The sequence below is a fragment of the Lineus longissimus genome, chromosome 16 (assembly GCF_910592395.1).
Source record: "Lineus longissimus chromosome 16, tnLinLong1.2, whole genome shotgun sequence".
Lineage (NCBI taxonomy): Eukaryota > Metazoa > Nemertea > Pilidiophora > Heteronemertea > Lineidae > Lineus > Lineus longissimus.
The window spans coordinates 2,861,598-2,884,867 of record NC_088323.1 but is presented as its reverse complement, the minus strand read 5'-3'; the positions used below and the strand labels follow the sequence as shown (position 1 = coordinate 2,884,867).

The 23,270-nt window shown below is 40.1% G+C and overlaps 1 protein-coding gene across 4 annotated transcripts in view; it reads left to right on the top strand.

The window, feature by feature from the left end:
• The window catches only part of LOC135500625 (calcitonin gene-related peptide type 1 receptor-like), a 52,549-nt gene that overhangs the window by 14,277 nt on the left and 15,002 nt on the right, over positions 1 to 23,270 (top strand). The window lies entirely within an intron of this gene.

The following is a 23,270-nucleotide window of genomic DNA, read 5'->3' as shown; positions in this document are numbered from 1 at the left end:
GCAACAAGGTCAACTGCCGCAACTAGAAAGCCAGTGAATCAAGCAATGGCTACTTAAAATGACTATAAAATTTAAATGTTTTTCCTTAAAGTGAACAAAAAACTGAAGCAGGGAAATTACGCTGGTGTTCTTTCTAAAACCACGTTTTTACAACAGGTTTTCTGCGTGTAGGACAAAATGACATATTTACCTAAAACCTTATTTCAGGATGACTGATCGACTTGGCTCTAATCGAGTACGCAACATTAACTTTGCCCTTACTCCAAGTTCTCTTTAATACTTATTGAATGCTTTTTGTCTTATTTTTGCCTTTCTGTGTACTAAAATTCATTAAGCTTGTGTGCTTTCTACCTCCTAATGCCGCGCCGGAGTCGACATAGGACATCAATTAAACAATGTCAGAATAAAAGTGCGGCGACCTTTGGATTCGTCACAAATCATTTTAAGTACCTACAGCATAATAGCCGCTCATTGGCAGCATATAAAAGATGTTAAGATAAGTTAATTTAGTGTTCACGGTCATTCATGTCAACAAGTTGATTAATAAAAAAATTCAAACGAAATAGAGGGGTTCATGCTGATACTTTAAAATGTGATTTGCCTCAAGGTTACGAAATTAAATACAAAAACAATTCAAATTGCACATTAGCTTTACCAATAGCATCATGATCCGTTAATTAAAACCGGCACTTAATTAAGCCAATTTTTGGCACCAACGTTAGGCCAATGAAAAATAAAGTTTGACTTTCAATCGCGTGATCGGATAGTCGTAGTTGTGTAGCCCCATTATTACTCTCGGTGTGTAGTGTAAAAGTAGTCTCCTTTTGGAAAAGCAACCTTCCCTTAATTCCTTTCACATCCACACGCCCTTTTTGGGTCGAAACTCCAGACAAATTTATCAAAGAACAGCAGTGTATCATAGTTAACATCTAAAACTACAATGTACAAACCTTGAAAATGTTGTTACGAATGTAAGCTTATGCAAGACATTTTCTATGATCCACGCGGGGTGATTACAATTATTGTTTAACTTTTTATAAATATCACCGACACAAACCCCATCCTTGACAGTTATCAGTTTTTAAGGTAACACGTTAAGACGGTGGTTGACTGAGCTCAAATCGATTCCCACTCCTTATTGCCCACAATCATATGGTCCTGACGCCTCTTTCATTATGTCAGTGTGGTATGATTAAAAGTGATATCAACTGTCTTGGACGCAGTTAGTAATCCGATTTGCACACAATACATACTGTAAACAACTAGATTTTTCTGCCTCTATATTTTGCAATTCGCGAAATTACTGAAAAAGTCACGATTTTTTATTGAGGGGATTGCAAACTTACACCGTTTTGTCTTATCAAAAAGATCTCGATTTTCTGTGGGCTAATCTAGGTTATTCGCGAAATCCACGAAAATTAAACGCCCGCGAGAAAGCATGTTTACAGTTACACTTATATCGTAATCACTTCTCAGATGATATTGTGCTGATCCCCAGTCAATGGTTTTATCATCCAAAGTAGCGAGACATCTTTACAGGTAATGTTTGTGCGAGTTAAAATGATTAATATGGATCTACTGGGAGGCCGTGACCTACCCACTGCGGCTCGGAGTGAACCAGGTGAAGCGAATGTTTTCAGTAAATCATTTTCTTTCCGTTAGTGATCGAACAAGTACGATACATGCTTAACCTTCTACATGAGTTTGTAAATTGAGCGCCGCACAATTGAGAGCATTTCGTCGCTGGGAGATGCGTTATGTTATTATGACTGCAAATTAACTTGATATAAAACACTGCACCCAAACAGAAGCAACAATCGGTGTCGAACGATTCAACCAAAATCGCATTCAGTGGAAACGTACCCAAATGGAAAATTTAAATCACGATGAAGCGTATGCGATATATCCGTGTGTGGTGTAGCATCAGCGGAATTCATTAAGTACCTCATACCATAATCTTTCAACATCACATATACATCTCCTGTAGATATTTCGTACATAAACCTCGAAAATATACCTGATAGAGTACGCATGCTTAGGTTGGTATCACTATAGGGAACCACACTTTGACTAAAGACGATGTTAGTCGTTAAATTGATTAGCAAAGATAGCCACAGAAAATTCAACTTCAGGCTAATTTGAAATGGAAATCTTTATTCATATCTTTCATCTTAATGAGAAACATCATTAATAAGATCTGACTGTGAATATCGTAAATTGAATTATGAAGTTAACATTCATGTGCCTTTGACGAAAGGTCGACAGAAGAGTTTTGGAGAATATATCACTGAACATAATTGTTAGTATTACACATCCTGACGTTTTTGGATACACAGGGAGTGATTGCAGGGCAACATCATAAGCAATTCATTCGCCTTATTGCATACAAACGCCCACGGCATAGGCCACTTTGATAAAAGTTGATGTATTGCACTCTACTCGGTCCAAAAAACCAGTATACAGTTTTGTCTCAGATAAATATCAGACACATGATACATGGCATAATACCATCGACACACCTTTTGTTCTTTGAGTACTGCTTAAGATGTACAAGCCTCCACCCACTATTATCTTGCAAGAATATTGTTGTTTTTTTGCACATCACATCAAGATGTTGTCATTGCCCTCTTATCCTGCCAACATAAGGTTAGATGGTGTTACATGAACGTTCGATAAGCTATCCTTTGTCTGTTTGAAGCAGTTCGATCCACCCCTGCTTCTTTAAGGCCTCCCCACAACGTGTGAAAGGCCATGCTTTTTCATCGAGAAGTTGAAATATTCAAATATTAGAGTGTATTCAGACATAAAATCATTGGTGTGTATGAGTAAAATCATCAGCGTATCATGACTGAAAGCCAGGATCTGATAGTAGAGGTGGGTTTATCCAGAATGCATCACAATCTTAGATTCTGAAAAATGCCCATTTTTTTTCATTTGAGGAAACGCGACGACGGATAATTTTCAGTATGGGAAAGAAATTATAAAAATAGTTAAAAAACAGAACGGGAGCTGCTGAAGATTATTCGCTTATTGGCAAATCACATTTTGATATCTTTAACATCTACACCTGGAGGTAAATTTCGAAAAAACCTCAACAAAAGTGTTATTTTTGAACTAATGAATCATATGTGTTATTCCGGTTTTTTTATCTCTTCACGCTAATTATACATTTTGAAACCAATACAAGTTCAGAGTTTACAAAAAACACATCCGTGCGTTTCTTCGTTACTGGCTAATGAGCCAAGTGACATTGAACATACAAATATGATATTGCTCTGGGCAATTTGCCGACACGGAAGCTTATACGTTAGTGCATATCATTGAGACGAGAAAAAACAACGAGTTGAGACAAGCTGATAGATAAGCAAGTATTGTTTCGTTCAGTTTTTCAGGTGATGTGTAGGCTGAGATATATGGAACGACATAGAAGTGATAGGTGTGTGTTGTGACATGCATATTTCCAAGCAAGTGTTGCTACGGAAAAGTACTGAACATACTTTAAAAGATTATGGCAAATAATGTAATCTATAGTTTTTCACCTTTACCTCACAGTCATGGATCTGTAGACCATATACATTATTCCACCAGAATAAAATTTGACCAAACACTTTTTCACGTGGGACATATTCAGCTTTTACACCGGCATGACCAATAGGCTACGACACCAAACACAACACCTCCATCAGGATCATCATCAGGGCCCCCGATACACTGGAGCATGACTTATCACCAACCCAACGACCAGAAAATGGTGTAAACTGACACTGTTCCGGTCACTCTGTCATGATATGCACGCATGTGGAAGGTGGCCATTAAATCCCCACTTTCAGCGAGAAATAATGACATTTCCGCATCATTTTGATTTAGAGTTCGTGAATCATGATTTATTTTGGTAAATCATCGATTTATTTCAGTAAAGCGATGATTTATTGACAATAAATAACCCAGTTGGTCTATCAATGTGTTTCATTGACTATGTATAAGTTGGAATAAGTTTTGCTATTGTGACACTGAGACTCGTTTTGTAAAAGGTGACACCGTCAATATCGGAGAAAACCGCCGAGTTCTATCGATGGAATTGAATGTTGTCATGGATGGCATTCGAGATACTACATCGTGTATCATATTTCATATTGAACACTTCCCTATCTTTTTTATGATGGAGGTTGAATTTCTTAAAAAAAACTCGGCGTCAAATATCTAAAAGAATCTCACATAACCTGAACTGTACATGGATTGATATCGTTGAACATTTACATTTACACACTTCGTCCTTCGTAGCTCTTCGTAAGGGTTGCAAAACCCGCCTATTGTCTGCCGACTGAACACCATCTCCGAATTGTACAACTTTTAAACCGTTGTCATCATCACATAATGTTGATCTAATTGCAGATTATGTATAGGTTTTTTTCATTTGGATAAGCTAGGTAAGGCATTGCAATAATAGGAAGACAATTTTGTATATTTGTGTTTTCTTTGTGCGTCTACTTTTTCCTGTTCTCTTTAGATCAAATGATGGTAAGAGGAAAACTTATCTCAATCATTATGTACTTTTTCTGTCGCCAACTTGATACCAGTGGTAATTTAATGGAAATCGCAAATAAGTAAATCACATTATACAATCTCTTGATAGTGAGGAAATAACCGAGACATCACTACCATAAAATATGTTTTATTCCTTCCGATGATAACCAATAGACTCGTCATGTCTGCGGGTTTCAGTTTTGCCCGTGTTAGCGTTTCACTGATCAAATATCCTGCTGGACTGGTTAAGGGATGCGTGATAGTCTCCTCCATTCACTTGTGGTGGAAGGCAGTGGCATGCTGGCGAGTTCGTCAGATTGTCATTCAAAGAGTCATGAGATATGAACCCCAGTCTGGTCACTGCTTTGTTCATCATAGCTCTAGTTTTACCCACTCGTCAGTTGCACTGTTTGTAGACTCGACGTTATGAAATCCTTTGAACCAAGATATCAACTGCGGTTTGTCATAAAAAAAGCTCTGAGCAATCCCTCCACTTGGAAATGTGAGGTTATATCTTATAATTGTTCATATCATTTGTCATCAAAGTTGCTTCCGGACCTCGGCCGATACATGTACTTTTATAAGGTAATACTAGAGCCTGGTTTATCACGTAGAGGCTACGACATTTGAAAAGACGCTTTATACTCAGCGCAAATACCGCAAGTCATTTTTGAAGGACAGAGTCCTTTGTCTAAAAGGTTATGTATGTCTATTATGCATTGGGTTAGAAAAGAAGAAGAAAAGCAAGATGACAAATACAGACTGGTGGGTGATGATTTTCATTATCAGTAAGGGAAATGGAGCACGGTGTAATAGTATATCAGTATGCCCCCAGAAGGTGTTTGGAAATAATAAGATAATGGCAAGTTATATTTACACTAGTAACAGCATTTGAAAAAAAGATACGCCGAAGACAGGATGTTGATCCCAGAGTCAATAACGTAAGGTGATCCAGGCGGACACTTCTTGAGGGGCAGTGACAATCTTATCCGACCAATCCGTCTATTGCGGTGTGAAAGCCAATACTTTTGAAGACTTTTCCGGTTTGTGTACAAAAACCGTTCGAAGAAGTAATGGTGGGCGTCATAATGCAAGCCTAAGAGGTAAGACTGAAGTACATCTCTTATGTGACCCATCGCTTAAAAACGGGTCATATGGATTACTTCGAATTTGGGACATTGCGTTATACACATAATACAGGTAGATTGGAATCAGCCTCATTTCGAAGAGCACATCATTGTCTCACGTATGGTGCTTGAGGTTTTCTTAGATACAATCGGTGGAAAGAGCAAGATTTCAAAGAAGTGTACGGAGAAAATCAAGACTTTAAAATAAACTGAAATCGATCAGTAGTCTTTAACATATCTTAAAAAATGTAACGAATGTGCAACTGGTGCTTTCAGAATTTCCTACGGTGTATTAGCAGCCACGGCAGAACATATTTCACTAATTATCAATCTTTTCAACCCATTTTTTGCATCATATCAGAATTCCATCATCTGTCCAAAGTATATCCATAATGGGAATAAGGGCCATCGCATCACTTCAAATTCCTATAAAGAGACTCATCTTACAACATTTATTAAATTTGTCCCTCTCTATGAGATGGACAATTAGGAAATGTCGTATTCGATCTCTGTCCATACGGTGTCTTCTCTCTGGTCTATTAGGCCCACTCAGCCATCAAAATGGTCTCGTTAACATTTGTCCGTTTGATGTGTCACGCGATATGACCGGCAACGTCTGGACTGAGAGCTTGGCGTTATGCCCATTAGGGACAACTGAGAGAAAGTGTCGTCAGGTGTCATTCACTCCGCACAAAAATAGCAAACACGCAGTCTTTGTGAAAGTTCTTGGTACCTATTTCGTAGGGCACTGGTCCCTCGACCCGACATCTCAAAACCCTTCACCAGCTTATCTTAAAAAGCGCCACATAATGAATCACATGTTTGAGTCATCCTAGTTGGAAAAAAAGGATAATGAATCGTTTTTGTCAAGTCCTTAATGCATCTTTACATTAAAAACTTGCTATGATATGCGCCGCGAGTCTTGCTTGATCCCTGGTCAACGCTGAAAGTAGCGTGGCAAAAATGGAGATAGTTACGAAACCAAAAATACCCTTCCCTGTAAAGCAGATAATTGCTCACCTGCCAAATAAGCCCACAACTTTCTAGCAATTATTGGTAATCGTATTTGATGCTGCTTTGTTCAGGGGTAAGATTTGATTCCTATCTTACTTGTCGACAAGCTACACGGAGTAGATCGGATTGGAAGAACGTGCATGAAAGTAATCTGAGCCGTTTTCCAGACCAAAAAAACCCACACCGTATCACTGACAATGTTGTGCAGATCATCCACAATCAGAGCTACTGCATTAAGACTAAGTGTCTCTGAAGACACCCGTAACACCTGCGCCAATTACCGTCGCGATAATCCTGTTTCATCAGCCAAATAACCAACGGGATTTCCCTCCAGGGTATGTTATGTAAAAGCTGCCAACTCCTTGATAATTTCTCCTGCGAGTTTTGTTACGATGTTTTGCTTCTGTAGCTGTGGATTGCTGTGGAATTTATTTCCCCACATTTCGTTCTCCACAGTCTGCAGTGGAAGTGGCGGAGTTGATGATATCCCGTTGTGGTCATATCAAATATCGCTTTCAATATCGAACTCGGTGGGAAGAAACGAAGTCGATATGCTATCCCAATCAATATATCCAAAGTCGGAACTGCTTTTCCTGTCAAGGTCTTGCAAGCAATATCAGGATAGAGAACTGTCACACGGACGAGCGACCACGGAGTATCAAGTTCTCCAAACAGGAATCTACTAGAAAAATAAACGACGTATGCTACTGGCTCCGGTACCAAACAGGTGAATATGTCATCGTTGTTGTTGGTGTAAAATATACGATAATAGATCTTTGACGAAACTCTAACATTTTTTTTCAGTAACCCTCCCGCGGATTTGATCCGCTTTGATTCAATACAAACGTCTTCCTCCTACAACTGTGCTTGATAAAAAATCGCATAACCCGAGGGCATAACCTATTGCAATTACTAAGATTCCTAGGGATGCGGAAGAAATCACCATAAAGGCCCACAGCCATGATGGACACTGATTCCTTGTCTTTGTTCTTTATCGAGCTAATCTTAGCGACCACTGGACACCCCGGGACAAATACTTCATCTTGTTTTCTCTTTTGTTTGGTGAAGAACATGCAGAAAAAAACCCAAGAAGACTATTTCATCGGACTTTTTTCCTCGTCTTGATTATGACATTCCGGGTCTTCCATGCCCAAAATCACCATATGATATTTCAATAAGAAGCAACGGACATTTAATGAATGGAATATTTAGGATTGGAGATCACTGTGTCACAAAGGCGCGCGCTTCTTTGCGAGTTTGAATCCCCAAATCCCGTTGCAGTATTAGTCGCGATGGGGATGTGATGACGCAATTCCGTCTTAACAATACTGCCCCGCGGAAGAGTAGACATGAACGATGTTAGCCAAAGAAATGACTACGGGAGCCCACTGGGCTTCGGCTTTTGTGTGTTTATTATCAATGAAAGTTGTATTTAAATTCTGAAAGGGTTTTAGAAACGCACACAGCTAGTGCATATCAATAATTCATCTTATAGTTACTGTTTAGCTAATCCAAGACCTCCCTTAAGTTGGTGTTTTAGCAGAATACTAATCTCATAATTTCAAATCCTAAAAACTCCAAAATAAGCCGAAAAGTCACAGACTGTAAAACACAGCCGTTCATTGATGTGCTGTGCAATCTGATAATAATCAAATGGTTTCAAGATTTATTGATGACAAATCGGTCTTAAATATCCCTTGGGGAATTCGCCTATACCAACATCTTCTGTTGTGATATGCTAATGTCTCCTGTGCTATTTGCGAAACAGCACCATTGATTTAGCAAGGAGAAAAAATGCGGAGAAAATGAAACCATGGCTTATGGATCACATGGCTTATAGATCAGAGATCGCTGCAAATAAGGAAGTAATATCGCCGGAATGGTATTGACAGTGTGTTGCTGTTTTGAAACTTCAGCAGTCTGAGCGAACTTGATATTATTCAAGAACAAAGTAGCTTTTTTAGGCATCGGGTTCTGGCGAGCTGGATTATTAATCTAACCAGGAGGAGATTATTCTAATAATCAACAGCACTATCCCTTTATAAGGGATATGGACTAGAGGCAATTTTCGTCTAGGTCATCCTTGCCGTGCCCACACAATGGTGCACTTCTAAAAAATAGTATCATCCGGATTTTCTACATCGGAAAGAGCTGTCCGGCGATTTTAATGATCATGAAATAATAAAATGATAAGACTGCGGTGTAACGTCTGCGTCTGCAACGAAACCAATTTACGAAGCAGCATCGCTTGTCTTTATAAAGCAGAGCGTGCGTGAATTTCGATTAAAATGACATATTTCCTATGTCACCATTCACCGACAGCAAACCACAAGACATCACCACGCAACCACCAAGAACGGAACATTGCAATGGCATTGACAGCGCAGTAATTACTGTGACTAGTTTATTTTTTCTGCGAATATGCCGTCGCTGGATTAAAATTCATCGAGTACATTAAGAAAAATAGCTCGAATGACGGAAAGAGTACATGTATATGTAAACGCCAATTTTTGTAGGAGCTATATGGTTTAAGTGGATTTCGCGAAAAAGCTATATTCCCGAAAATGAAATTGTTTAGGTTGTCGCGAAAATACATGTGAAGAGGCGCGATTGTTTTTGCTGTCTACTGTGAATGAGAAACGTATTGTGCGGCAGCTATTTGGAAAGAAAATGGATTAAATTTTTAATGGGATATTCCGATGCCGTTGAATCAAAATGAGTACTTAGTTTTACTCATGTTGCTGTGAGGTAGTTTTGTGACCTTTTTTTAATTAAAGCTCCTATATTGCATTCTAAAGCTAAACAAATATGTTTAAGAGCCCGGCCAACTCTTGGCAACCTTTTTCAAAGAACGTAAACGATGATCACACGGAGGTGTGATTTTCAATTAGCTACTCATCATCCAGATCCACTTATGAAAACAGTAGCGTCGGAGATTCGATCAGGGGTTTAACGATCAAACAGGATTGATCATTTGATGAGACATCTGGTGGCTTTAAGTTGAGAGCGCACAGAAATAAATGTTCGCGAGATCATGGCACCGATCAATCTTTTAAACTATCTTTTATTCGTAAAACGTGCCGTCGAACTCTTAGATGTCAAAATGTCAATGTCAAAATGTCACAAAGCAAACCGTTAGATTTCTGCTTCGAAGGAATTTAAAGAACTCTGCGACAGGATCTCGCTGACATCGACCTTCTGTCAATTTTTACAGTATGTCCATCAATACACAGTAGATAAGATCAACCAAAGATGCTACGCTGTAGAATAGGAAAAAGGTCTGCTTCTTGTATATCTTGTAGCAGTTATTAGGTGTCGAAGACAGACATCCTATTAAGACAATAATTCATATAAGACAACTAAATACCAACAAACGCATTTCCTAAGGCCAACATTACATTAATCAGCAATCTTACTTTGAAGTTCGCACCAACCATACCTCGGGGCAGGTAGTTGATTGCGCGCCACAGCAATGATGCACAAATCACCAATTGGTGGATTTATGCAGTGATTGGTTTAATTAAGAATTGCCTTAATACCTTTTCATCCATTTATTGCCTTCTTAGTATTTGGCTTTAGGCAAGATTCTTGCGTGATTCGGGACTTCTATGATGTTTCGTTGTGTCTAATTACTCATCATGATGGCATAATTAGTCGCCGATCAGTGTAAATTTACTTACCTGGCAGGCAAGTCACGGTAGGGTCTCGGTGGGCAATGCGGAAATGACCACAACTGAAGTGATGCCAACAAAACAATGGACCGCAACGTTTTACAAATACATGTATTCTTTAACCCACTTTCCTAATTTCAAAAATTACAAATAATTTGAGGCTGTAGGCCGAGAAAGAAGCAATTTATCAAATCTTGCCCTCATTCAGCAGCACGAAATATGTCTTTGCTTGGAGCAAGACATGAAACCGGTTTAACATGCATACTTTGACATTCTTTCTAAGATGTCAGACCAAAACTTTGCATGGAGAAGTCCTAGCATGATCCATGTTACTTTTCTGGAGAGGGTTTTAAAGTAAGCTTATATGCCACATTCAATAGTAAACAAGTCTCTGATTCACCTTATTTGTAGTCAGGCTGAAAATGATGTGGCGATATAGCTCAGTTCCAATTCATAGAATTACCATAATCAATCTACATGGCTTCTGGAATGTCTTGGGCAATTTTCGAAAAAGGAAGATGCTATCGCAAAAAGCCTTACTGGCGTCAAGAAGAATCCCGTTTATTGCCGCTGCACGCCGTGTTACAGAAGCTACGTATCGAATGCCTTTCTTCCCAAAACTCAAGACGAGACGAAGTTTCTTCTGACGCTGTTGGATAAACAATATTTTGTGCATTAATTGCGATTTTAGATGAATTGCCGTGGAATTAAATTATCTGATGGTTCCTGAATACGATACATGGTTGTCTTAATAACAACATGTTTCTTGCGTTAAAGGAGACAACGTTGAAACAGATAACCTGTAATAAAATTATCTAAAGTATTTTTCCAAGAAATGCTCATGCCTACTTTTGAATCCCAAATCATTCCCAATAGCGTTTGCATCTTTCCAACAGAATGAAATGACAAAAACAGTGTTTTCTCATCAGCATCAAGCAATTATAGTCGGTGGTAAGCAGAAGCCTCACTAGTTCACTACTGCAGTACGGCAGCTAATGGTTTCCTTTGATTACATTCGCTGGCGTAAAACTGGACATAAAGAATATTGTAGAATTGACTTGGTTAGTTATTTAAAAGTTACTCCTTCATTGTACTCACACAATATTTGTTGTGTGGATTCACTACCCAGTTGATGTCCACAGAGTAAAAGGGGACATCATTTCATCCGTTTATTTTTCCGAAAAAGGTCTCTTTCTGAACCATGGAACCTTTAAACTAGACCGATTAATTCTGTCCACGTATCCGATGTGACGCCATTTTTTGCCAATTTCCGTTTTCTGTGCCATGCTACAATAACTAAAAAATCCGGAGAAAAATTTCATAATGCAAATGAGCAGACAAAGAGGTTGGCACATAGAGAGGTTTGATCTCTCAGTTCCCCAATCGAGTAACACTTGGCACACTTTGTGTAATTATCCTCGGAGGAACCTTCACATTATTTCCATTTTCTGGCGTCATATTTCTCTCCACCAACAACGTTTGCGCACTGGTTCAACTTCCGGTTCGACTCTCAGAAAACCTATTTTGCGAGACCTTGAATCCGGACTCATCCTTTGGCTCCGAGGCAACTTCCGTCAGTGTTGGGATCTTTTTTATTCCGAGTCTGGTTTCCCAGGAGTTGGGACATGCTCTTTAGTGACAGTACTTTACTGAGGATGGCCGGGAAAGCTCATTGACCGAGACAATGTGTCTGATGATCTATTAGTCGATAAGACATTTTCTGAATAGCGGTTATTGGGATGGGCCCGTGTCATGGTCGAAACTCTCACTCGGTTATCGATCGAGTATTCACAGATGTGTTGAATAGTCGAATAATGCCGTCATGTCCGCCAGAATGGATTATTGGACTCGGAGGCGATTTCACTTCTGTTTTTATGTATCCCAATTTAGAGATAAGAACTCATTGCATGTCTTTGAGCAGATGAGAAGTGGAAGGACCTCTCTGAAAAGCGAGTTGCTTCTTCCGCACCCATGATAAGTTCATCAGTGTTACACGAACCTATACAAAAGGGCACAATATGCAATGTACTCTACCTGTACACAAATAACAGACTGCATATCTAGTAAGTCTGCTATCTTGGTTTGTTAACAGCCCTTCGCCTCGGACAGCAGATAGGTCCACATGTACCACGACTCCTTGTCAACCCTTATTCGTCCCATGGGTGATGGAACTTATCGGTAGGTCGTGTCTCAGCCCTGGCGATAGGAAACATATCATGTGAAGTTTACCTTTATTATTTCCTATTCCTGACTGTTTAAATGTACTTGCTCGCCAGAGTTGACCCGTCGATCTCACCCGTGGGACTGACGGTCGGGTATCGGAAGGCCACTTATCAGGCAGGGTTATACGGTATATTATATAATGATGGCATATCAATGCATTCAGGTACCTGGAAATAAATACCAGGGGAATGTACAAACCCATCGAATCCATTAACATACAGGCGCTGATGTTAATTTCCGACATCGATCACACAACTACGCCACTCGGACAATGACCTCCCCCTCCCTTCCGCCAATGCGTGGTGACTCGAAGCTTGAGAGCTTTCGCCCAAAAAATAAAGAAAATCACAGGAAGAAATAAAAAGACGAAGATTTTTTCAAATCCGCCGAGACATCATCAAATCAACCTTCCATTAGATATCTTAACATTTTAAAAACCTTCTGTGGGAATTCTACATGAATGGCCATCATTGATACTCGTCGCACGTACTCTATATGGGCGCATCGGAATCAGACAATGACCCTCTGTGCCGATGTCAGAGCAAAGATGCTACCAATTCATCTCATTGTGCCGAAGCAAATTAGGACCCCAATGGAAATCGACATCGCATTACTAAAGGACGAGGCGTACCGACTATGAATGGGGAATCGCGGTGATCGGTTCCCGGGATTCAGGAGATTAATGTTACCCTCAGTTGCAAAGAGTTGTTCCAAATGGTTCGAACTAAATAGTTCGAAATGGTCGCGAGCGGAGAGGTGAATAAGAAATGATGATAACATATTTATCATCCTGAAACGAAGGCAACGTTCATTCTCTTGGTTGACTCGCTGATGCGGGATGCTACCCTAGAGCCGCTTACACCAAGACCAACCACGTGGTAAGCCATGCTAACAAGATCAAGAGTGCTGGCACAGAGCTCATTAGCGGAACATTGGTTCCAATTACTGCAAAAATGCCACTCAGTATCAAATTGACCAAGGCCAGCTTTTTATGAGCGATGGCTTGGAGATGAATTACACATGACGCACTTTATAGATAGGGAAACGAGGTGACTGCTGATCTGGCGCATTTGTTTCTGTCACTGTCAGTGATCTGACAGACAAAGATGGGTTTTGATGACATGATTTTGGCGATGAATTTAAGGTATTCGTCACGTCACGTCAGACACCCTGTACTCAACGAAGGCATTGCTTTCTGCGCCGAAAAAGCATTGTGAAAAAGCATGTCCCTCGTGGTTGACTAATGCCTGATAGATAACCCCTGCTGAGGAAAACGCCAATGACTGGAGATAAGATCTTACACATGAAATATGGGTAACATTAAGAATTTCTTCTGATATATTGTTTGTTCTAGAGGCGATGATAACACCAGGTAATTTTGATAGTGATGTTTCCCCTGAACCCGGTTCCTTCTCGATGTTTGGCATGCAACGCTTGCGAGGGAATCTTATCTGCTAGCTTCAAATCAAATTTCATTGCTGTGATAGTACTAGTCAAGTCAAGACTGATCCATCTTTAACGTGATCAGAAAATGCAGGTGACCTTGGCGACCTTTGTGACAGTCGGCATGAGTATTTTTTTAAAAATTCTATCACACGCTGACGGCGAAAGTGGATTAATGAGTTCTGATTACAGATGAGTTTCGCCATTTCCGTGAGCTGATTGCAGCGGAAGGTGACGTTCATTGTCGCAGCTCGTACGATAATCTGACATTGATGACCAATGCGGCGAATCTGAATAGTTAAAAGGTAAATATCTTTGATGTCGTATGACTGGTTGCTGTAGATGAGACGTCATCGGGTCTTCTTTCGGTTTTTTTTCGGGCAGGGGTATGTATAATAACGATTATGTCTAAACTCTAGATGATTGATGCCGCATGGCTTTCCTGATGAAATCATTGGTCATATACTGTTGAATTGTAATCCAAATACACATGCTGACATTTCGTTCCGTAACGTTATCCGAAGTCATGATAAACCATTCGACGAAGCCACTCCAATCGCCTTAATTGGCATGTCCAATCCATTAGCCATCATCTGCAATGATTGGATGGACAGGATTTGTGGTCATCCATTGTCCGCAGTTTTAGAGAAGTTAACTCGGGTTTGCCGCTGAAGTATCTATATATCAAGGTAACTCCAGGTATATCACTCTAACTCTTCGTATTTATTAATTAATTGAGATGAGCTTTTTTCTTCCTGTATACTGATCGTTCATTCATTCATGTGTATTGCGGGTCTTGGACTCCATCAATTGATCAATTCTTGCTGATAGGTCGGAACCAATAGAATATCTCAGGGTCGAGGATGACTGTCAGAGTTATGTGTTATAAACCAAAATATGGTACGCATGATGATTGTCACCATACTCAATACGAAGGCAACTTTGAAATACAGGCTAAATTATTCAAATTTGTTTCATAATTTAGAACAAGAACCCGGTGTGACAGCGGATATAGTCCCCCTGGAGTCATAGTCCGGTAGCATTGTATTTGACCAATTAAGCAGCATGATCTATTGTACCGCTAACCCTAACCAAAATATTTAGCAATGCGGGCTATTGTTACACGGACTATCATCCCTAGGACTACTATCCCCGTCACACCGGCGTATTTGGTCAACATTTTTATTTTTGTCCTGGCCATGGCAAGTTGGTCAAAATCAGTTAAGAAATTTATCCATATTACTGCACATGCATGCTCAATGTAAACTAACATTGGAGTATGGTTTATGAAAATATCGCACAATCTGGCCAACTCAGGATATGATTAAGCAAACGATTAGAGAGGATTACCAGAGGCAGTTGTCACGTACAGAATGTTACAACAATGAGGTAATTTTCTAATCGGTAATGCATCCTGCTTGGTCTTTAATGGCTTTTGCCGAAGTAATTATCAGGCTGTTTAAAAGATAGATAACGGTAGAATGCTTCCCACGGCGATCGACAATTCCAGTACAGTACCAACTTGTCACACTCAGTTTGCTAATTTACTTCATTTCTCTATTCAAGAATTGCCACTGGCGCCGAGTTGTCTTGGAAACTTCCTTGTTGGATGTTTGTTAGTGTTTTCGTTTCTATGCTCTATTTCCCCTCATTGTTAGCAGTACACCCCGAAAATAGGATGCTTCCTGTATGCCGAAGAAACCGCTGCCTATATAGTGCCGGCCATTGTCTTGAACAGAGCTTTTCAATAGAAGGAAATCGCCTTAAATGAAGCCATACATGTAGTAAATCGTGATATACCGAAAGCACTTGCTTCGCTTACTATTCAAGCAAGCTAATTCGCATTACCACTGGGAATAAGTTAAGGTTGCTTCTGTTGAAGACTATATGGCCAACAGGATAGACAGTTGTTTGTAAACTGTCGCTCGTATCTCAAAGGCTGAAACGTGGTTGATGGCCTTCTGATAAGCTTTCTTGTTTAAGCTCAAGAACATGGAAGACACACATGAATACATGTGTCCTAGTGATCAGAAGAGAATTACCATGAAGAGAATGTCGTGCTTAAAGCGTCATAATACCCGTATCATGCATCACATTTTTGTGACATATCAACGTATTGTATAAGGTTCGCTGTCTGGTAGCAGCCAAGTGGAACATACTGTGTCATCCGGTGTCAGGCTCTGTTATGTAATGCTACCATGTGAACCAAGATATACTTTATTCAAAGGAGATGGGCTCTAGTTTAGGCCAGAGATGGATCATTGAACAGAGCCCATAAACGAATATCCAGGTTTCGTCTTCCTTTCGAAGGTAATCGAACCTTGAGTCCATTATACATTACACAATATAACGAAACTTGGACGACAACAGAAATAAAGAGTCGCCTTGCAAGCCCATTGTCATCTCCAAAACGCTTAATTCTCTTGTATGTAAGAGTAAATCGTTGTCGTTTGTCATAACTACTACGTGATCAATTGACTTATGGTATCCGGGCCCAAATGGTTTTGTCCGTCCATTTTCGATGATTGTGATGAATGATCATTTCTTACAGCACGTATCAGTGGTCCGATGTAGTTAGGGTATTGGGGTTGCTGATGAAACACGGAATGAAACGAATCGAAATGAACTGTTGAGAGAAGAAAAGAATATTTTCGTTCTGTATGGTAAAATCGCTGTTCCAATTTCACCTTACTCGCTATTTCGAGCGGTGCGTGTCGCTTCCTTTTGACGACTCGTGGCGACATAGTTATCTATTCTCCGCCTGGCGAATCAGATATCCGGTCCCTATACCCATCCATTCCTTCACATCGTCCATCCAAATCCACCACGGTCGACCGGGTCTTCGGCTGCCTTCTACGGTGCCCTGCAGTATATGATGTTAGCAAGGTCTCCATTGGTTCTTGCTACGTGGCCGAACCAGCTAAGCGTCCTCTTCTTAGCATCAGTCAGCAGGCTGTCGTGGCGTCCAATGACTTTGATGGTGGAGATATAAGACGTGCAGTGAATGTAACGCATTGATGAATTTTCCATCTCAGCATTCATCGTCCATGATTTTGAGGCTTACAGACACCTCATATTGAGATCTTCTTCGTGTCAGTCTTGAATCGATCAGTTTGTATTGATGTTCGTCTGATCATATCGCCTGTCTGATATAAACATCAGTATCGGTTAAACGTTTTCATTTATTTTCATTAGTGCTCAGTAAAGTCAACACGTCTTGCTTGATTGTAAATAGAGAGAAGTCGCCTCAAGCACTTGTTACACTAGCAAAAAAAAGACTTTGAATAACCTCTTTTCTGCCCAAAAAAATGTTCACCCCTATGAGGTTTACCAGCAAAACGAAGTTTTTTGAAAAGCTCACAATACCGTAATTTCAAGCAGTGCCATGACATAAATGATTGATACCGATGGTTGTCTTTATTCATAGAGCATAGGGCACAACAAAAAGAGGTCGAAAAAAGTAATAATAGATCGATGGTTGATGGGTATAAAAGGTTCTAATTGATACTGGAAAAAGATGTGTGCCTTAGGACATTGCTTATGCTATGGTTGCCTGAAATAATTAGCCTTTAAGTGCTGTGGTATTATTGTATTTCGATATCATGAATATGGAAGCTTGAGCCACTTATAGATTGCCTAATGTTTCCTCCGTAGTAGCAATCTTATAGTGGTAATAAAAACATTTGCCCTAGGCATGCATGAGTGGAACTTTACAGGATTGCCCAAGCATAAATTATAAGGAATGGCAAGGTCTTCAATTTGGCGTGGTTCAAGATATCTGTCCCCATCTTTTATTAGCAGTGATTAAGTGTATCAAGGACAAGTCATGGTAGATCCACCTTGGAGGAAAGGAAGCTTATTTAGCAGGGAAAACTCGGCTTATGAGGGTTTAGGGGTTTCCAAACATTTGAAAGTTAAGGTAAAACTTTCTGTGTCATGATAGGGTCATAAATGTAATATCAATCGTTCGCGCCTTAACGACTTCTAAACTTGTTATAATTACGAAAACAAAGTCTCTAATGTTCGTATCACAAGTGATATGACAGTCATTTAGCTATCATACACCGCCCTTTTAGAACTAAATCATGGCTTACATCTTCACATTAGAAACGAACGAGGTAAACTAGCGCTTTACTGGACATTGCAACTGTCCATTAAGTTTAATCGCTCCCTCTTCGGCCCATGAGTATATTTGAATCTGCATGTGAAATGGACCAATGGAGGTCGACTTCGTTTAATAGGTATTGTTGTCATACAGTAATCAAACTGGTTTAAAACGTCTCGGTAAAGAGCCCAGATAATAATGGCATGTCGTGTCAGGTTTCATGCAACATTCGTTACGTTATTTAATTTGCCCCTACCTCGCTGTTAGATAATTCAGGCCTATTGCAATACACGGTCTATTGTCGTTAAACAAAGCCGCCTCGCACCTGACCTCAATTCCCATTGCCTACGTTCTTACATGTATCACGGTCTATTGTCGTTAAACAAAGCCGCCTCGCACCTCACCTCAATTCCCATTACCTAAGGTCTTACATGTATCACGGTCTATTGTCGTTAAACAAAGCCGCCTCGCACCTCACCTCAATTCTCATTGCCTACGGTCTTACATGTATCACGGTCTATTGTCGTTAAACAAAGCCGCCTCGCACCTGACCTCATTTCCCATTGCATACAGTCTTACATGTATCAGAGGGTGATCAGGGCAAATTTTGATAAAATCGAACTCCACGAAACAGCTTTCGGGGTATTGGATGTAGGCTTCTACCGGTATGGGCAAATACACGTACTCTTGTTGCCCAGAGGATTGTCGAACAGGCTATTAGACAGAGCTGAGAGACAACAATTCTCCTTTATGTCGTTTACAAGGACAAGAATTCCCAATAGTTCAATTGATATAACTAAACGAGATTGATATTGACAAACACAAATACAGTCCTTGTCACATAGTTCCATGCTCGATGAAATCATTTTGTCGTTTTCAAATTTCTCTATTTTGTAGTCATCGGTCAATAAAGTACTTGCTTTTTTCTCCAATGAAAATCAATCGTGGAACATCAATGATAGCATTCGTCATCTCAAGAGTAAACAGTAAGAAACAGAATGCGACACTTTTCAATAGTAGCGTAAGGAATAAAGGATCTTTTCAAAAGCTCTCGTCAATAAAGTACGTTTTTACTTCGTACTTTGTCGTTCGTACATGTAGCTCTTCGTTAGTCCGATGCCGGTCTATTTTCGCTTGAAACGAATGACGAGAAACCTGCCAATTTTTCGCCGTGATCTGCCATAAGTGGCTTCGTTGGTTTAAATTATAACACAATAAAAACAAACGAATCTGTCAACAACAGGCAGCCTCATTGATTTAACGAAATGCTTACTAAACGAGATAACGATGGCAACAATTGTTTAATATCGTTTAAACTAATTTTGTCTTCGTAATAGTGCGTAATCCTTTGCACGGAGAATTGTTGATTGAAGTTTTCGGAAAGCAATGCATCACCTTGAGAATTATAAATTGCTGAATGCGAGCACACGGGTTAGCTCTTCCACAAATTGTTTTAAAAGCGAATGAATTTGTAAATTGGCATAGTTAATTTCGATCCAAATGGTTATTGTCTCTCTTATACGAGTGAGTACCATTTCGTTAGTTTAAGAGATCATCATCAAATCGCTACTATGTGATTACTCTATTGTATTTATGAAGTTTGTTTGAACATTTTTCTAAGATTTAAGCAGCATTCTGCATGATTTTAAAAACTAGGGTGCAACACTATCTGGGAATTTACCGCAGTTTAGAAATGTAATTTGCCCTTGGACAGACATGCATAACGTTAACGTTTATGTTTTTGCCTGTTTCTAAATAACCAATTCTGAATGTTCAAGCTCTTAAGAACCCATTCATGGACAGTTTGTTTATGTTAGCAAGTTCATGTCACGGAACGAATGTCCCTGAGAAGACGATATGACAAGCAAACGAAAAACAACACCTCAGGCATCCCTACAAACGAGTACCCATATCTGAAGTCCCTAATTCGACCGTGCGTCTTTGAAACGGGACTGCTCGGTTGCAGTAATTGACCTAATAGAGAACTGTCACTTAACAGTCGTCAAACCGACATTTTCAATTGCAGTTGACCTTACAAGGTTCACAGCGCCCCGACGTTGCCTGTAGCATCTTGATAGATGTCACTTTGCAGCATGTCAAGTTGAAAGGACATTCTGTTAGTCTCGCTGTGGTGATCGGAGGCGATGAACACACTTTCGAGTGGGGAATGAATCTTAAAGTACGAGCAATGTCGTCGCACTATTTCAAAAGAATGTGCATCTTTTTGATTACCACAACAGACACAGGTTATAAGTCTTAGGTTAAGTCTAAGTCCAAAATGAACTGAAACATGATGCTTTTTTTCTGCATTGGAAGCAAATAATACGTTCAGCACATTTCTTTGCGGCTGAGCTCCTTCAAAATCTCAGCATAAATATCATACGCAGCGTGTGTGTATTTTCCAATTATTATAACATCTCAAATTTACTTTGAAGAGTATGATTTTGAAAAAGACAAGCTCTTTTGTATTATGTTTCCCTCTTTGTCCGTCACGCACTATACCAACATGATATTCGTAAAATTTCAAATTAATATTCTTCTGGGAGATTGGCTTTGAGGAGGGGAAAAGCGGCGCGTAAGAAAAGACTATTTTTCACAGTTTAAAGAACAGCACGTCTACTATTAATTGAAAAAATATGTACCCGTCACGTCCTCCGAGGCAGCCTACGCCAGAGTGACATACGATGTGTGGAGTCGTGCAATTCTTGTGATCGGCCAAGCGCTTGCTAAAGTTGATGATACAGTCTTCGTGACTGACAGAGAGCGAATAACAAAATGTAGTGCATACCCATAATACTATGCATGACGAAGCCGAGCTGGCTGAGTGACCATCCATCCGGTCGGGCGATGACTCTGACTCGCTGTTTCTGAACGACGGCAGACAACGGTCCACTTCCGAACTACTAATTCTTTGAGATTATTGATGCATATTCGCAATCGTAACATATCAGTCGCGATCCGTATCCATATGTCCAAGTGTCCTTTGGCGGAATTCTTTAGGGATGCGATGGAGTATGGTGTTGCGTAACATTCATCTAGAGGCGAGGTCATCACTTGTTTATATCGTCAGGTACATGTTGGTGAGCACGCTTCGACTTTTGGTAGTGACGCGCCCTTACTCTCCGTCCGGTACGGACGACCTCCCTTTGCCTCATTGCATTCTCCTCACATGCACTTTTCCTCTCCAACGAGTAACACGGGTATATAAATTGTCTTTCTAACTATACATGAGAGATTAGGCTACGTCTTGATAAGAGTCATATTGGCCATGAAACACTGAACACGTGCCTGAAATGTTTATCACTGGCTTAGTCCGGTGGTCTCTGCGGACACGGACCTCTCACGGATACAGGTAACGTTGACTGTGGGCGTTAGCCATCACATTTCCTTCGGGCAATTTGCGACAGGTGATTGGAATGGTACTTTCTTGGACTGATATTGATATTTAAAAAAATGTGTACATCAGGTTGGTCGATATCCACTAGTGCAATTGCTTCTTTTCACTTTTTAAATCTCATGTCTTAAGTCCCCAAATCACGTGTTCGTCAGACATTCTATCAACGGCTCTTTCATACTTCACTTTAGAAAAAAATAATTGGACGAGTTTACATGGCGTTCACGAAACACATATTTGCTGGCTCAACTTCGCATGAGATGCAATCAGAATTGTTAAGTAACCAAGGCAGGTGTAAATCAAAGGATTATTCAAAGTGAACAATTACACAGCAGTCGATTCGAAAGGAGAGATTAGTATTTAGGCGACTGGCTGATAGGTAGAGTTGATTCTCGGGGAAAGATGCAACATGTACGAGGAGTAAAAGTGAGGTGATGAATGACGAGAGAGAATGCGGTGATCCTATGGGGAAATCACTGCTCGTGTGGCGTGAATCGACTGGCGGAATGAATGGCAGTGGGCGGGGGAAACCGCATCAATGGTTCGCATGTATAGTCGAGATTAGGCGGGGAATGCGTATTCATTTCGCGCACGCGTGCTGCAGACGCAATCAGTATTTAGTTAGTCAGATTTGTCAAACGTTTTGATTGATGGTAATTCATGGCTGTACAACTGGGCCGATTCCGCCCTTGTCACCAAATAGTATAGAGCTAGACCCGGTGCCACAAGATCACAGATGTCTAGAGAGCCATTCCGAGGGCAAATAGTGCGATGACAAACCTGGCCGATTTTTATTTCTATATTACTTTGCTCTGTTAATGGAACATGGGCAGGGAATCGCACCTGGTGAATGTTCGGACTATCTTGTATAATTGGTCTAAGAATATAAGCAAAACCTCAATCTATATTTGTGGGCTTTATTGACTGCAAAGTTTACTTGCTCATCGTATAAATGGCTATTTAATTACATTGTATGGGCGTCCTCTTTGAAACACCGCAAAGAGGGCGGCTGGCCACACGTCTCGAGACCGATACTTCCCTGGGGGTACTATATCGGACATCGATCGTCCACTTTGCATAAGATACCGATATTCATTAAGCTTCGACCGCAGCTAACATAACTCAATATGTACGTAAGCACGCGTAAATAAACATATATACAGTTCGAGTTCCAATATGAACCCAATCAATCGATCGATGTTATTCGCAAAATTCGCAGAAGTTTAGCGATTTTGTTTGCGGGAATCTGAATTATTTGTCGAATCCGCGAAAAGAAAACACACAGGGAAATTTGGTGGTTTACATTGGCCGCCAGCTAAGGGAGCTATCATCTATTCATCTTACAAACATCTCAAGAACAACTCATGGCATGTTTGAAAAGCACCGATAACCAAATTATGACCTGTTGAATATGTTTGAAGGCCGGCTAGAATTTCCTCTTCGTTGTTTGCTATCGCTCCGCGTGTCATTTTACTCTTCAAGTAAATACTTGCTAGGTATAAACATCTCACTATCAAGCATGCAGGTTGAGTGATCCTCGACCATGATATTCATTATGTCTATAGCGAGATTTGATAGACAGCGTAACTCTAAACTACGCGCGTTATATCAGGTGTTTTCCTGGAATATTCATAGACGAAATAATACGGAACACTTCTAAAAGACCAACCGACCTTTTAAGGGCGTCATTACTTCCAAGCCACATTTCATATCACAAGGCTAATGAGTAAAGTTTTCACTTCCATATGGGTCATATTCTCACCTAGACC